Source organism: Apodemus sylvaticus, chromosome 7 (genome assembly GCF_947179515.1).
Source record: "Apodemus sylvaticus chromosome 7, mApoSyl1.1, whole genome shotgun sequence".
Taxonomy (NCBI): Eukaryota; Metazoa; Chordata; class Mammalia; order Rodentia; family Muridae; genus Apodemus; species Apodemus sylvaticus.
This window is the reverse complement of record NC_067478.1, coordinates 18,552,188-18,558,780: the sequence shown is the minus strand read 5'-3', so window position 1 is coordinate 18,558,780 and position 6,593 is coordinate 18,552,188.

Below are 6,593 nucleotides of genomic sequence, written 5' to 3'. Positions count from 1 at the left end.
TGAGTGATCACGTAAGCCTCAGGAAGGCCAGCGAGTAGTCAGCATGGTGCACACCTTATCCCAGCTCTAGAGAAGCTGAGGAAGGCAGTGGATTCGAATTCAAGACAAGCTGGAGCTACACAACCAGACTGTCTAGTAATAAAACAGAAGGGACAACTGGTCTAGGACACTACTAGCTTAGTTAGACCAAGTATGAGCCACCACCTTTTAGATTTATAGGACCTCTTTCCTCCCTGTTAGGGCAGCCAAACCTGGGATCTAAGGTGGATCGGCCTGTCTCCATGATGGCTCTGGCTTGGGTGACTGGATGGTACCAGTTGTCATGGCCTGAACTATTTGAGAACATTTCTCACTGGACAGGGAAGGGGACTTAGATGTCAGTAGTAGTTGACTGTAAGACCTTTAAATACTGAGGTGCAGAGGAGGGGTAGGTTAGGTTGAGTGGACCATGTCACAGTATGTGGTGGGGATACAGATGCAGCTGTGGCCAGATGTTCTCTTTGGTGTCAGGAATGTTAAGATTTACAGTCTCACACAGAAACCAAGTCAGCACTGAGGGTCTCATCATCACAAACTCCACCAGTCTGGATGATCACAAGAGCCCCTCCGTGAAAAGGAATGTCAGTCACAGTGAGATCTCTTGATTCCACGATGTGCCTTCCTCTACAGCCCTGGTTGCAGAGGGAGGCACTGTCAGCAGAAGCCAGTGTGGGAGGAAAGGCTGAGCTGTACTGGGGTTACTGACTGCAGCATTGTCTGAGCCTCTGAAAGAATACTATGGAAGCAATCTTGGCACATGGCTCCCCACTGTCACAGTAGAAACCATCAGCCCAGTGTCATTGTCTCCTTGTCTGAAGCGTGATGCTCTTGTGCCACCTAATCAGCTTTCCCTCGGGAGGAGGATGTTAAAAATGTGTTTTGTCATCTGTTTTGCTGAAGTGTCCCTGCTTTAGAAGACTGCAGGGACAGGAAATGCATCAGCAAGAGTGGACTTGCGTTGCCTATCCTGTTTTGGTAATAGATCTATGGGAAAATATGTCTGTGAGGAGGTGGCTGTGTTGCTGATACCTGCTGAGCTAAACTTCTGAACTAAGAATTTGGAGATGCAAAAGTAGGCCCCACACTGTGAGGCTGAAATAAGCAGGCCATCTTGAGGGGCCCCATACTCATTTGTCTTCATTGCGACCTGTTCTCTATATAAGTCTCCCTCGTGAGAGAGCCTGACTAATAGTGGATTAGTTGCTTCTGCTCCGGGGAATCTCCACTCACTTTCCATCTGCCACAACCAACAAATGACAGTGGTCACTCGGTGTGTGCTGCCCCAGACAGCTGGCACATGCCATCCACAGTCTGCCTCATGTTTCTCGTTCTTTGTAGGTTAATGAGGGGGTCAGTTCAAGTTAGATAAGTCACTTTAATCATAATAAGTCTATACCATCATAAAAGGTAAGAAATGAACTCAGCTGGCTGGCCACAGTGCCCTGGCATGGGATGGCCATCTTGGCACCTGAAGAAGAGGATGAATTTGACGGTCGGAATCTCGATTTCTCTAGCTAAAGCAGACTTCCTCTGGGCATGAGGTATGTTTCAGCATTTAGACGGTTTGTTTTTTAAAGAAAAAAAGAGAGAATGCCATTCATCAGTTCTGCTATGACAATAACAAATCCATCAGTTCCGAGTGGCAGTCACTTTGCTTTGTCTGCAAGAGTCAACTAAACACTACGTCATAATCCTGGTAGAAACATGTGGTGGCTGTGTCAGAAATTGCCTTATCAAAGATAGTGTCCTGTTTACATGATGAAGCTAAGATGACATCAGGAGTTCTCGGTGACTGTTCATCAATTCTGCCAGCTGCAGAAGCGTTGAATCTGATGTGCTCCCAGCCCAGCTTGCTCACCTGCCTTAGTCAGGGTTTCTCATGACCAAGAAGCAAGTTGTGGAGGAAAGGGTTTATTGAGCTTACACTTCCACACTGCTGTTCATCACCAAAGGAAGTCAGGACTGGAACTCAAGCAGGTCAGGAAGCAGGAGCTGATGCAGAGGCCATGGAGGGGTGTTCCTTACTGGATTGCTTCCCCTGGCTTGCTCAGCCTGCTCTCTTATAGAACCCAGGAGCACCAGCCCAGGGATGGCACCACCCACAAGGGGCCCTCCCCACTTGATCACTAATTGAGAAAATGCCCCACAGCTGGATCTCATGGAGGCACTTCCCCAACTGAAGCTCCTTTCTCTGTGATAACTCCAGCCTGTGTCAAGTTGACACACAAAAGCAGCCAGTACATCACCCCCTCAGGAAGTGTGACAAGGTAGTAACAGCAGCCAGCCTGCTGCTAAAATACCATCTCCACCATCAGGCACAGGGCAAAGGTGGGCATACGAGCAGACAAAGGGATGTTTAGGAAATCAAACCAAAACTGAAGAAGTGGGCAAAGAAAAGATTCTATTCCAGAAAAGGAAAAGAGCTGTTGTTTAAGAACTTAAGACTTGCCACATGTAAGGTGGGCAGCACCTCCCTGCTTGTGTGGTTCATTTCACTAACTAGCCAACTATGGAGGGAGGGCGCCTCAGCCAGTACACCTTCTTTATATCTTTGCTTCCTGGTTCCCTGAGACACGAAGAAAAGTCTCATAGCAGCTTGTACCAAGTATGACAAGTTGGGGGCGGGGGGGACACTTACAAAAAATGGAATATAGACTTTTTTTTAATCTGTTATAATTTAGCTTTTTCTGCAAACTGGAATGGAGCATGGCTGCTGCTTCCTTTTTGTGGCCAAATACTCGAGAAGAGCTGTACAGGGGAGAATCACAGTGTGGACTGAAAATGGAGACTGAAGATGGAGTTGCAGTGTGGACTGAAAATGGACAGTCAATGGGCTGTCCCGCTCCCAATGCCAAAGAAACAAAGAGCTTGGTTTTCATTGAGCAGTCACTTCGTCAGATGATGTCCACAGTCTCATGCAGTCTTCCTCCATGCTGCCAAGCAGGTTTGAAGTAGAGTCTTGCTATACGTGGATCCCAGGTTCGCCTCAAACTCCCGGCAGTCCTTCCCTCTCACCATCTACAGTGCTGGGGGGTGGGGGAGGGGGGACGGGTCCCAGCCACGCATGCGCAGTCATCTCGGCTTCACAGGTAAGCACACTGAAGTGGTGGCTATGTAATGAGCGGCTACTCCACGAACTGCCTTGGAAACTACCCTCTACTCCAACTCATTCATCCTGCGCAGAGCCTGGCTTCTAGTCGCCGAACCACTGAAGACCTTCCTCTGGAGGAGATAGATGTTCTCTTCCCATTGCTGATCCTGTAAACACGGCTAAGCACCATTATCTGGGAGACAGGCTTTCCCAGAAGGAGGAAGGTGTGTGTGTGTCGGGTGAGTTTAACTCTAACCTCCTCTCAGCAAAGAGAGGGAAGGGACTCCTTTGCCAGATTCTGTTCACCAGCCAGAAGGGCGCAGGAGGGGCAGGTCCAGCATAGTTCATTCCCACAGTCACCACAAAGGCAGCTTATCCAACCATGAGGGGACTCTGCTCTAGCCACGGGTTAGACCCTCACAAAGAGCTGGAAAATCTCTAGTCTAATACTTCCAGAACCTTGCCAGGTAGGAAGGGCTCACACACACTCCAGGTGAGGCTGGGGGGAAGAACGGGAATTTCTGGGAGGTCAGTTCACCACTGGAATGTGAACTCTGGCTGACATGAAACCCTTGAGGATTCATTTGAGGAGTTGAGTACTGTGGATGGAAAATAGAAAAAAAAGATGAAAACATCTTGCTGGATGAAAGCACAGCAGATGAAGGTGGGCCTCTTGCCCTCTTAGCCAACCCCATCCTAGATGTTCCAGGGGCCTGTGTCTGACTAATAGAAATCGATTATACATATAAGCAATCCCAGGCAGTAAAACACTGTGTAATTTTCTTTAAGAAAACACATCCTGAGGTCCAAGAATATCAAAACAGTCCTAACAGCTAAAATTGCTAAGCCATCTTTCCTAAAGGTAAGGACTAAGTCATGACTACTTCAGTAGAGAACTCTTGAAGCTTTGTAGAAACAATGTCCCAATTTTATGTCCACCCAGTGAGGAACACTGGACAGGCAGACCCAGGAAGAACGGAATGGTCCTTTCTCCCATTTAGTTGGTGGACTGACCGAAACAGACTGAGCAGGGTTATGCGCTGGCATCAAATTCAAGTCTTCTGCCTCTCTCACCACCAGGCAACAAAGTGTCTTCACTTTTCAGGCACTCAGTGCTGAAGATAACTCCATTTCTTCACCACTGCTTTCTGTGGAACTATTGTCAGGCCAAAGCATACGTCATGTCTGTTATACCGTGGGCTTTTGAGTTACTTAGTCTATGCTGAAGCGAGGGTGTGTTGTCTCAGGGAACCCACTGAAGGAATAAAGAATCTTGAAAATAGCCAGGTGTGGTGGCACACGCCTCTCATCCAAGCCAATGGAAGGCAGAGGCAGGTGGATCTCTGAGTTTGAGATCAGCCTGGTCTACAGAGTGAGTTCTAGAACAGGACATGCTATGTAGAGAGATTCTGTCTAAAATAAAAATAAGAATTAAAAAAATGTTTAAAAAATCTTGAAAAAGTTATTATGGAGCAAGTATTCATTTTGATTTTTAAACATATTTTTTATTTTTAAAATTGATCAAAAACCCCCAGGTTGGAGAAAATAGTTCTCAACAATAATAATAAAAAAAAAAAAACACATCTGAGGGAAATCACCATCCCTAACCTCAAGCTGTACTACAGAGCAATAGATTAAAAATCACATTGTATTGGTATAGAGACAGACAGTCGCTCAGTGGAATTGAGCTGAAGACCCAGAGATGAAACTCACACACCTATGGACACTTGGTCCTTGACAAACAAGCCAAAATCATACAGTGGAACAAAAGAAAGCATCTTCAACAAATCGTGCTGGTTCAATTGGTAGTCTGCATGCAGAAGAATGCAAATTGATTCATTTTTGTCTCCTTGTACAAAGCTCAAGTCCAAGGGGGTTAAGGCCCTCAATATAAAACAAGAAACACTGAATCAAATAGAAGAGAAAGCGGGAAAGAGCCTTAAACACATTGGCATAGGGGAAATTTTCCTGAACAGAACAGGCTCAAAGATCAACAGTTGTCAAAGGGACCCCATGAAACTGAAAAGCTTCTGTAAGGCAAAGAACACTGTCAATAGGACAAAATGGCAACCTATAGATTGTGAAAAGATCTTCACTAACCCTACATCCAATAGAAGGCTAATATCCAAAATATGTAAAGAATTCAAGAAGTTAAACTCCAAAAAAATCCCAAATAGCCCAATTAAAAATGGGATACAGAGCTAAACAGAGAGTTCTCAACAGAGGAATCTCAAATGACTAAGAAACACTTAAAGAAATGTTCAACATTCTTAGACATCAGGGAAATGCAAATTAAAATGGCCCTGAGATTTCACCTTACACCAATAAGAATAGCTAAGATCAAAAACTCAAGTGACAGCATATGCTGGTGAGAATGTGGAGAAAGAGGAACACTCCTCCATTGCTGATAGGATTGCAAACTGGTACAACCACTCTGGAAATCAATCTAGTTTCCTCAGAAAATTGGAAATAGTTCTACCTGAAGACCCAGTTATACCACTCTTGGACATATACCCAAAATATGTTCCACCATACCACAGGGGCATGTGTGCTAATGTGTTTTAGTAGCTCTATTCTTAGTAGCCAGAATCTAGAAGCAACACAGATGTCTCTCTACTGAAGAATGGATACAGAAAATGTGGTACATTTACACAATGAAATATTATTCATCTATTAAAAGTGAGGACATCATGAATTTTGCAGGAAAATGGATATAACTAGAAAATATCATCCTGAGTGAAGTAGCCCAGACCCAAAAGGACATGCATGGTATGTACTCACTGATAAGAGGATATTAGCCAAAAAGTAAAGAATACTTAGAATAAAACCCACAGAGCATAAGAAGATCAAGAAGGAAGGCCCAAGTGAGGATGCTTCAATCCCACTTAGAAAAGGGAACAAAATAATCATGGGAAGCAGAAGAAGAGAGTCACTCAGGTAGAAGAGGGGAGGGGAAGTGTAAAAGGGTGGCAAGATCAGGTATGGGGGAGACAGGAGAGCAGCCCAGAGGCCCAGGAGAATGAATGGAAATATGCAGCTGCTGGGGAGGGGAAACCTCTAGAAAGTCCCAGAGACCTGGGATGTGAGAGTCTCCCAGGACTCAATGGGGATGACCTTAGCCAAAATGCCTAATAGTGGAAAGATGGAACCTGAAGAGATCAGCTCCAGTAGATAGATAGGGCTCTCAATGGAGGGATGGGGTCGCCGATTCAGCTTCAGAATTTCTGCCACAGAATTTTTACTGTCTAAAATAATACAGGGACAAAAATGTAACAGAGATTGAAGGAAAGGTCATGCAGTCACCAGTCCAACTTGGGATCCATCCCATATGCAAGCACTAAACTCTGACACTATTACTGATACGATGTTGTGTTTGCAGACAGGAGCCTTGCATGGTTGTCCTCTGAGAGGCTCTACCAGCAGCAGACTGAGACAGATGCAGATACTTACAGCCAACCATTGG